The sequence below is a fragment of the Octopus sinensis genome, linkage group LG3, assembly GCF_006345805.1.
Source record: "Octopus sinensis linkage group LG3, ASM634580v1, whole genome shotgun sequence".
NCBI lineage: Eukaryota > Metazoa > Mollusca > Cephalopoda > Octopoda > Octopodidae > Octopus > Octopus sinensis.
In genome coordinates this window covers 148,054,909-148,066,043 of record NC_042999.1, presented here as the reverse complement: position 1 = coordinate 148,066,043, position 11,135 = coordinate 148,054,909, and positions in this window count along the sequence as shown.

Genomic DNA, 11,135 nt, shown 5'->3' with positions numbered 1-11,135 from the left:
AATTAGCTGTTCGACCCAATATACCGATAGAATAAGCATCAGGCTTGAAAACGTTATATATATGTAATATGAAAGGATAAAATTTAAATTTTTTTAAAGAAAATAGATCTATTAAGGATAGATCATAAATCCAATTATAATTAGGGCATAGAAAATTCTTGCCTATATGCTGAAAGGAGACGCTAAATCATCGAATCGCATTAAATATCATCAATATTGCTACTACACGTGTCGAAAAGTGAGAGAGCAAGCTAACGGAAATTCATAAAATTGAGTTATCCCTAGATCAGCCAATTTCTGGATTACCCCATTTGTTACTCCTTCGTCAGCAGAGAATACAGAGGAAATAAATCAAATATTTATATATACCTACAGAAAAGCATATGCAATATCATGAATGCATATACGTAACCCAAATATATATATCCATATCAAATTCCATATATGTATGTATGTATGTATGTATGTATGTATGTATGTATGTATGTATGTATGTATGTATGTATGTGTGTGTGTGTGTGTGTATTATCAATGGCCAGTATGTCATCCCATAAATAATGCGTTTTTTTCAATTGCATGATCTAAAAGTCGGAGTTGGCGGGATAAATTACCGGCATAAACTTGCTATAAAAACAGGTAGTAATTTTACCTTGTTTTAATTTCTTAGTGCAAGTCTCTAGTTGTTGAACGTTTATCCAGTGTTTCCTGTGTCATTTGTTGAATTCTTGTATTGTTACGGTGAGATGCTGTTGTTTTTGCGGGTGTTTTTTGTTGAAAAACTGTTTATTGCTTCGTTGAAGCAGCTCGTTTTCAATTCCCACCTGCTGTGGCGGAATTATTGTTGAACTGTGTGGCTTTGAACCACTTCCGTGGGGCGTAAGCCCAAATTTTTCTGTGTTCGGTGTTATGCCGTAAATTGCGTTTTGTTAAAAAAAAAATCATCATGGAGTCGCCAATGAGTTCAATGGACTCACCTGATAGACTAATTATGAATATGCCCGTTTTTGTAACAGGTGAAAAGGAAGAATCACCGGCGGTGTCACCAAAATAGTTCGCCGAGGTAGCGGGAAGAAAGGAAACTCCGATAAACACTGAGAAAAGTAACCTGGAAAGATTCATGTCAATGCTAAAAAAGGAGGGGACTGAAATTCAAGTGGCCCCTCCGGAAGAAACAACAGACCAGTCAACAGGAGAAGAATTTTGTATAAAACTTTCAACATAGCGAAAAACAAAGGATATACAGAACCGAGGAGAAAATAGTGGAGAAATGTCTCAGACTTATTTGGTCCGATAACAGATATATTAACCGTGGCAAAAGATTCGGAACAGTTGAAGTGAGGTTTAAGTTAGGTGATGTAACCAAGCAGTACTCCTCGGAAACCCTAAGAACGGAGAAAGTGGTACTTCTTCCCGTATATATGGGAAGAAGAACATCAAAAGTGAAAATCAAGAACATCCTTCCGGAAGCCGATGCTACCTGTTTAGTGGCAGCTATTACCATGGGCCTGGAAGAAAAACTAACTATTCCCCAGGCCTCAGTAGAAAAGGAAGAAAACTGGAAGGGGCATTACTTGACAATGTTAATACAAGCAGAAGTCCCAACCCTTGAAGAGATAGCAGAAATTAAAAATGTCGGCGGAAAAGGAAGATTAATAGTATTTGTAGAAGGAAGAAAACCAAGGTGCTTTAACTGCGGTTTAAAGGGCCACATAAGGTCGGAGTGCAAATCAAAACAAAAAGAACAAGAAGAAATAGAAGAAACAACAACTGAAACATCAACACCAACACCGAAAGAAGATTCAACACCAATATCAACAGAAGAGAGCAAAGATAAAGGCAGAGAGGAAGGGTGGTCGACTGTTTTCAAAAAAAAAGAAGAAAAAACACAGACCGCCCCTACTAAACTTAAATTAAAAAAGAAGAGAAAGAAAAAGAAAATACGTATATGGTCATTAAGGCATCAAACAAGAGACTCATTAACCGTTTGGTAGCTATTTCATCTGCCAAACGTGTCAAAAAGACCTCATCAAAAGACTTCTTTATTTATGAAATCGGCCGGAAGGATTACGGACGGATAGTGTACAAATTCTTTTCTCCATATATTTACGAGGGCCTACGTCCAAATACCCCACGAGCCCGGGAAAAGGAGAAAGAAACAGAAAATGAGGTCGAAGGAACCTCGAATCACGGATGAAAATGTAAGCAATGTCGAACATTCATGTAGGTTCTTTAAATGTGCGTGGCCTGGTGTCAAGCTCGAAGCACCTCGATGCTAATCACTGCGTTGCATTGTCAGGGCTAGACTTCGTGAAGTGGGTTGTGAGGGAATCAAGGCCGCAGGATGGGCCCGAGTGGTGGAAGCCCATTGTAGTAATGAAGCCACAATCCGATCTTTGTGAAACCAACATGGTAAGTTGATAAACGAGCACTTCGCCCAGCTTTTCGGTGGGGGCGACGAACCGGATAGTAGAAGGGACCTAATGGACTTCCTTGCCAGCCTGACACATCTCTCGGATCGGGACGTGGAATGCTGTGAAGGGCTGATCACGCCTGGGGAGGTAATTGAGGCTATGGCAGACTGCGGCGCGGGTAGGGCACCAGGACTGGATGGTCTACCCTATAAATTGTATAAGAGTATGCCATACATGTTCGGGCACTTGTTGGCGAATGTCTACGCGAACTGGCAACATAACGGGTTTATTCCCATATCTGTGCGCCGGGGAGTGGTGATGATTGTCAGAAAGGACCCGGACATTGGGGATTCCGTTGATAATTTTCGGCCCATCACTCTGCCAAACGCAGAGTTGAAGATTTTGGCCAAAGTGTTATTGGAAAGATTGGCGCGTGTCGCGGATGGTCTGATCGGGGATGCGCAGACATGTTCCTTTCCCGGCAGAACTATCCAGGACAATCTCTATCTTATACGGTACACTTTAGAGGGGTTTAATAGTGATTCTGCCAAGGGTGGGGCACTAGTCCGTTTAGACCAATCAAAAGCATTCGATAGGGTTGACCTTCGATACCTGGTGTCCGTTCTGGCGCAGTTCAGCCTGGGTCTTGGCTTCCTCAGGTGGATCATTCAGATTCATGACAACATCGACTCGGTAGTTCGGATGAACGGCTTCCATAAGAAGCCATTCAACACCAAACACTCAATTCGTCAAGGGTGTCCACTCTCCCCGCTTTGGTACGCAATGGCTCTTGATCCATTACTACGAAAAAATAGCGGCATCCCGAAACAGCCAGGTTGTGGAAAGTCGGTTTCAGCTCACGCGGATGACATCACCATCACCGTAACCGAAATGGATCACCTTACAGAGGGTAGTCAAGGCCATTAAGGTTTACGAGACGGTGGCAGGAGAAAAAGTTAATCGTGAAAAGTCAGTCGGCTTGCAGCTCGGCACCTGGAGAGGCAAGTCGATGCCTCCCGACAGCATCATGAGGCGTTGGACGGAGGGTTCGATTAAGTTGCTTGGAGTTTGGTTCGGGCCAGACCTCCAAATAGAGAAGTGGGCCAACGTATCGATCAGGGTGATCCACATAGTCAAGACCTGGTCTTGGCGGTGGTTTTGCCTTGAAAGGGAGGGCGGATGTAGCCAATGTGTTCATCGCATCGGTCATCACCTACCGCCTAACCATCGTTCCATGCCCATATTCGTGGTTGATCAAGCTGGAAAGACTGCCTTTCCACTTCTTGTGAAAGGGCTCGAAACCGCTTGTGAGACGCTCTATTTTCTTCCAACAAGCGTTAAAGGGTGGGCTAGGGATGCGCAGACATGCGCTGAGGTTGAGGCATCTGTGGCTCTACCTGGGTGGTGAACGGATGTGGTCTTCACTGGCGAAATGGATGTTTCCCAAGTTCACTAGTTTCGGTGGACAGGAAACCTGGTTCTATCGTAGATCAAAGTTGGGTATATGGTTTACGGAGTGTCGAAAGGCACTCCTGCTATTCCGTCGCTCGGGCAATGCCTGTGGTGGTGGCAATGCCTGTGGTGGTGGTTCCACCGCATTCTTTTATAGAGGGCTAGTAGAGGCGGAATGTGACGATACCTTAGGGGAAACACTAAGTCTCGACGATAATCAACTGGCCAATCTGTTCCAATGTACATTCGGGCCGAAGACCCTGGACAACTTTCAGAAGACTCTGGCATAGCAGTGTTACCGCGGAGCCTTACCGGCATGGTGGCTATGGGCATCGTAGCCACGGCCCTATCCAAGATTCAAGCGGGATAGGGAAACCGTCCCACACGCTATTGTTCAGTGTTCGCAGGTGTCGGACGTGTGGGTTTTTGCTGAACATTTGTTGTCAAGTGCAGGAAAAGTACAGCTATCAACTGAATCAGTTGTAAAAATTGACCCGAAAGAAGGTAAGAATTATTTTCTCATTGTAGTAGCAATTGCGAGAGAGGCGATTTGGAAGAGGGGACAGAAAGGTTTGAAGTCAGGCATCTTCATCTCTGGCCTTGAATTGGTGAATTATTTCACCTTTCACCCGAAGAGGAAAATAGGGCTAGAGAGAAAATGCCTGACTGCGAAAATGTTTGACAATCGATGGATGGATGTTGCACGAATATCGCAGCGAGCTGGCAGAAACGTTAGCACACCGGGCGAAATGCTTAGCGGTATTGCGTCTGTCGTTGCGTTCTGAGTTCAAATTCCGCCGAGGTCGACTTTGCCTTTCATCCTTTCGGGGTCGATAAATTAAGTACCAGTTACGCACTGGGGTCGATGTAATCGACTTAATCCATTTGTCTGTCCTTGTTTGTCCCCTCTATGGGCAATAAAGAAACAGAATATCGCGTATGATTGGTACCTCGTGAATGATACGCAAGGCGAGTCTCAGGCATCAGTGGTGAAGAGGGGATCGTGGAGTCAGAGTTGAGCCCGCCTCCCCACTCCATCCGTAATGTCTTCCGGTCTGTGTTATCATCCGTTTTTATATTTGTTAAAAAATTCTTTAAATTCATCTTTGTATAAATATCATTCGTTAATCTGATCCTTCAATCAGATTGTGCTGTCCCATTCTATATTGTCCCCCTGGTGGGAAATAAAAAAATCAATTTTATTCTTAGTGCAAGTTTTGAAGAGAGCAGTTCAATTTTAACAAAGCTGTAATGGGAGTGACAAAGGAGTACATTCAGCATAAATTGCTTTATGAGTTCAATGAAGCCAACAAGGCGAAGGAAAGGGCGAAGAATATTAATGCAGTATATGGGGATCGGACAGTAAGCGTACGTCAGTGTCAATAATTGTTCCAGAAATTTCGAGCCGGAAACTACAGCCTAGAAGACGAGCCTCGTCCTGGAAGATCTTCAGAGATCGACGGGGACGTCCTGCAAACCCTGATGGAGCAAAATCCTATCGTAACTGTTGAGGAACTAGCAGAGAAGCGTGGATTTGGTCATTCAACCATTCATTGACACATGCACTAAAAGAAAAACGACCTTCTTCAGTTTCAAGACGAAATGTGCTCTTCCATCAGGATAATACTCGGCCATATACAGAGAGGATGACATTCCAAAGACCCACCATATTCACCGGACAATGCCCCATCTGATTATCATTTATTCCGCAGTCGTCAAAATAATTTGGAGGGAAAAAATATGACTTCTGTAGACGAAATCAGAACAATACAAGAGGAGTATTTTTCGTCACGAACAAGTGAAATTTGGAAGAGGGGCGTTGCTAGTCTACCAGACAGGCGGAAGAGCATTGTACAAAATGAAGAGTATATTTTGGATTAAAAAAGAACTGTGTTTATCTTAATTTTGAAAACTAAAAGAAGTATAAACAAACTGCATTATTTATAGGATGACTCAATGTGTGTGTGTGTGTGTGTGTGTGTGTGCAGTCAGTTGTCGCGGTTATGATTCTTTGTGTCTTTGGCTCGACTTGATAAGCTTTCTCCATACTAGTTACATATCTTCTCAATTCAAGTCTAGCCATTCCCTTCCGATGGAAATTATACTGTTTCTTCTTCTGGACTCCACATTAAACGCATCGTCTCATACGTTCAAGAAATATAATTCTTTGGAATTCTTCCTGCGTAACTTCTTCCTACCTACAGATTGCCAAACTATTAAGTAGCTACATCAATCTCAATAGTGTGAGAGAACCTGAACAAAATCATGGGCACTGCTACACATACATCTCTTCTAAATTTCATACTAACAGAATAGTATTTCACCCTCTTAGTAGAAGAAAATATACCTAAACAGTGTACGAAATCATCTTACCATGGTTAGGTCGAGACAGATAGTTGTCATATTTCAGTTTTCAACCTTACAGTCTGTATTAGTTTGTAGGACAAAATGATACCAGATTGGTGAGAATGACGGAGGCTATTTCTGCTTGAAGCACCGTAATTTGACGTCTGTAGAAAATAATGAGATGTCTGAAGAAGAACAAGTTAGCAAAAGATCAGCAGAATGAAGCAAAATAGGTTGAAAAAAAGGGAAGAGGTTGGCAGATAGTTTAGGGGAACGGCAGCTGATGAAATATCAGTTGAGAAGCGAGTCAAGAGAGAGTAAGGATAGGAATGAGTAGTTATTTTTCTAGGAATGTGATCTACAATTTTTGCCAATATCTGTATGTATAAAATGGGTGAGGAAATGACAAAAAGGCAAATTAATGCTGGAACTAGATCGAATATCTGTAGTAGCAACAGTAATGTCCCAAATACGTCATCAGCAGTTTGTTGTGAATCTTCCTTGGGGCTTATAGAGAAAAATTATATTCTGAACCCGAAGAAAATTGCTTTATGACACAGTCGTAAATAATATCCTAAAACCACCCAGATACGCAAGTACGGTTGATGTCGTATCCCCTTTCCTGTCTTCCTGACACGCTAAGCTTTCCTCTCCACTTCCATCCATGCTGTACCCAACTGTGGCGAATATCGCATATTTTACATCCCATAGGCTCCCAAATGCGCTCCCTTCCCACAGAACTATTTTCATTCCTTATAATATCTGCTCACACTATTTCAATCAATCACATCCTTTCTGCGCCTTCAGTGTTTCTGCTATACTCCATTCCAAACACTTCTCTTATCCGACCACATTCTCAATTCCTTCTCATATTTACCGTCATGACCCACCTACTATTGCCCCTTATCTCTCCCTATCCCTCCCTCTCTACAGTTCCTACACTTTGCACATCGTTCTACGAATTGATGCTCTATATTCCTTCTTGAACCACTTTACTCTTCTACATACTCATATTTCCCATCATCTGCACACCAACCTTATTCCTCACTCACAATACTAACTTCCAACTCCACCTGCAAACTCCATTCTCACGTTCTTATGAAAGCATTCACTCTCTCATCCCCTCCTATGATTCTCCGTCCTTGTCCATGAAAAAGATTATTAGTGAATGTATTTCGCTATAAAGACATTCATAGCTAATTATGGCACAGATTACATGTTACCTGATTAATTATTTCGTTTCTTAGAACATCGAAGTGATCAAGTAATAGTCTGTTTCAATTTCAGGATTTTAATAACGTGTTTTTAAATTTGTTTTTCCTTGTGTTTACAGTATGTCCACCGGGAACAATCAAATGTAAGAATGAATATTGTTTCAATGCATCTAAAGTATGTGACAAAGTCAGTGATTGCAGTGACGATAGCGATGAAAAGGATTGCTGTAAGTCTCCATTTATTTTCTTCTTTCTTCGATATGATAGCCGTAATTTCTATTTAAATGTTATCACCTTAAAACAAAAATTTTACTCCCAGCTGACAACTGTGACTGAGAAACGAAGATATAACACTGACATTTCTTCACATTAGTCTATTGGCAATAAGTTCGAGAGAGCCGGGTTTGCCAAAACGTTTTAGCAATGATCTTTTCTTAATATACAAATCACATTCTCTGACCAAGGTCAGGAAGCGTAAGGGACGTTGCAAATATGAGATGCGTGTTGCTTAATCATCAGGTAATGTTTGAACAATCTAATGATTGAAGAAATGACAAGAGGTTGGTCATGTTTGAGTCCGGATATTAATAAGAAATCAAGGATGCATATAATACGAGTATATCGATGACAGATATGTATTGGTGACGGGATTAGTTGATGTAGATGGCAGAGGATAGGAATTGATTCGGTCTCTGCATCCATAGCATTAGTATGCGATGTGGAGCTGAGACAAGAAAAGTTGCGATTATGTAATTGTCTAAGGACGATGACATTAAAGAGTGAAGTCAGATGATATCGAAAGTAGAAAGACAAACAATTGAAGCGCTGTTGGTAGTTTGGGTATATTAAAGGTGATAGCGGATTCGGTTTAGAAAGACACATAAATACACGTCTTTTAATATGTTTTTATCATATATATATATATATATATATATATATATATATATATATATATATATGTACACACGCACATATATATGTATGTATATATATATATTATGTATATATGGTAAAACATATATATATATTATATATATATATATATATATATGATATATGATATATATATATATATATATATATATATATATATATTATGTATATATATATATATACATACAGGCACACATATATATATATACATGTCTTAAATCACTGGGGCTAAAACAACAGTGACATCGTCCTTTACAGGACTGCCACGTTATGTTGGCATATAAGCATTACTACACACACACACACACACACACATATATATATATATATAGAGAGAGAGAGAGATCAGCATTAATTTGTCACTGCAAAAAACATAATATTTTGCGAGTGGAATGAGTTATCCTCACTAGCCGGTGATGAACACACGCTGAGGACGGGTAACCAACCAGAAACTCGAGTACGTGTGTATCACGTAAGGCTAGAGATAAGGAGCGATGACCTCCCCTTGCAAATACTAATCGGACTCAGAATGTGTGTTGTTAGCCAACTGGAAGATATGTCTTCCTGGGACTATAACTGTCAGTAACACTGTCCTGTATATGACGCCACACTTGGTATATATGTTATACATATATACAAATGTATGTATGTATGTATGTATGCATGCATGCATGTATGCATGTATGTATGTATGTATGTATGTATGTATGTATGTATGTATGTATGTATGTATGTCTGTATATATATATATATGTATATATATATATTATATATATATATATATATATATATATATACACTTTTCTTTTTTATTTCTCCGCGTATTGAAAATACAACTGCGCTAATGTGTTAATATGAATGTTGTCGAATTTTCTACTGATACTATTTATAGAAAATCTTATATGCGGGATTCTCTTCCAGTTATATAACGATATGCGTTGGGAAGGGCATTAAATCCCTTGATAATGAGCACAATAAAAAGTACGGTGACGCTTACGATGACGAAGGCAATGGTGATGACGATAACGGTTATGATGATGCTGATAATATTATTGATGATGCCAATGATTTCGATTACAGCAAATGTAGATAATGATGCTGTACACGATAACACTGATGATGATAATGAGAAAAATGTTCATAATTATAATGCATAAACTGATTGATTGATTTCATTTTAATTTTTATTTATCTATTTCTTTAGCTAAAAACTCCATTTCCTGTAATTTTAACTCAAATTACATATGCGGTTATAGACTCGGGCACCAATTTTTCCATGTACCTAATGATGTATCTAAAGCACCCTTCTTTCCTGGCAAGTATTGAAATTCCTTAAGTTTCAAACTAAGCATTTTTCACTTTCCCTTTCATTTCTCATTCACCCTCTCTTCTTTAACTCTCTGTCTTTCTCTTTCTTTTTCTCCCTCTTTTCTTCACTCATCTTTTTTACCCATTCTTTATGTAAAATCCTTGCTGTAACAGTTTGAAAAGGTTAAACGAAAACACCCACACACTAAAAAAAAAACTTTTCGCAATAAAGTTAGTAACATGCTTTTAAAAGATTTCATTATTGTTTGGCCCTCTGCTGGTGGCACATAAAAAGCACCATCCGTTCGTGGCCGTTTTCCAGCTCTGTCTGGCACCTGTGCAGGTGGCACGTAAAAAGCACCCACTACACTCTCAGAGTGGTTGGCGTTAGGAAGGGCATCCAGCCGTAGAAACACTGCCAGATTTGACTGGGCTTGATGAAGCCTTCTGGCTTCACAGACCCCAGTAGAACCGTCCAACCCATGCTAGCATGGAAAACGGACGCTAAACGATGATGATGATGATGATGACCTTTACAGTTCAAAAACCCAATTAAGTAATTCTCATAGACTTATATATATAACGGCACAATAACTTTTAGCATTTGACATGTATTTTTATTTTCATATTTTCCTTTATACGTTCTGTATCTCCCCCTTTCCAAAATAACTCCTTATATGTTGAACTCTACTAATTGCTTCTATTGAAAATCGCTTAACTGGTCTCTGATGATGGGATATCATTTATTTCTCTTAAACAACTGTAAGACTACCTTTCCCTTTTTAAACGTCCTAGAAATATCACATTGTCTCGGCCTTGTTACCTTATTTTATATAACACACACGCACACACATATTTGCAGAACCTTTTGTTAGTCATCTCTGCCTGTGTGTATTCGAGCTTGTCCATCACTAGGATTATATAAGCACGTGGCAAAGTGGTTAAAAATTTGTTTCTTAACACAATGCTCCAGATACACGATACAAATACATTCCATCGTAGTCTTTGGTCAACTTAAACTTTCTGACTGAAATTGGAAAAAAGAAAACTGTATGAATTACGTATCAGATAGCTTGTATCTCTGAATAGAGTAGTGTCTTGTCACAAAACCCATTGTCATGTGCTGAATCCATTTGAAGATTAAATTAAATGTTCAAAATTCTGTGCAATGCCCAGCCACTTGCTTCTATTAGTGTGTAGTTCATTCAATGACCAACTACAATCTTCCCTTGTTGAAAGAAACAACATCCATTGATTTCTCATTCAGGCTATCACTCGGATTAAGAGGGATCACTTCACTGATTTGATATTGTTACAAATCTTTGTAACAACATCAGATAAATAAAGTGATTTGAGAGCTATTTGGAATATTTTTGAGGTTAAAAAATATAAATCTATTTGTTACTATTTCAAAAATTAATAATTAATATTTGAAAATACCCCAAATATAAATTCTGATTTCTTCTGCTCA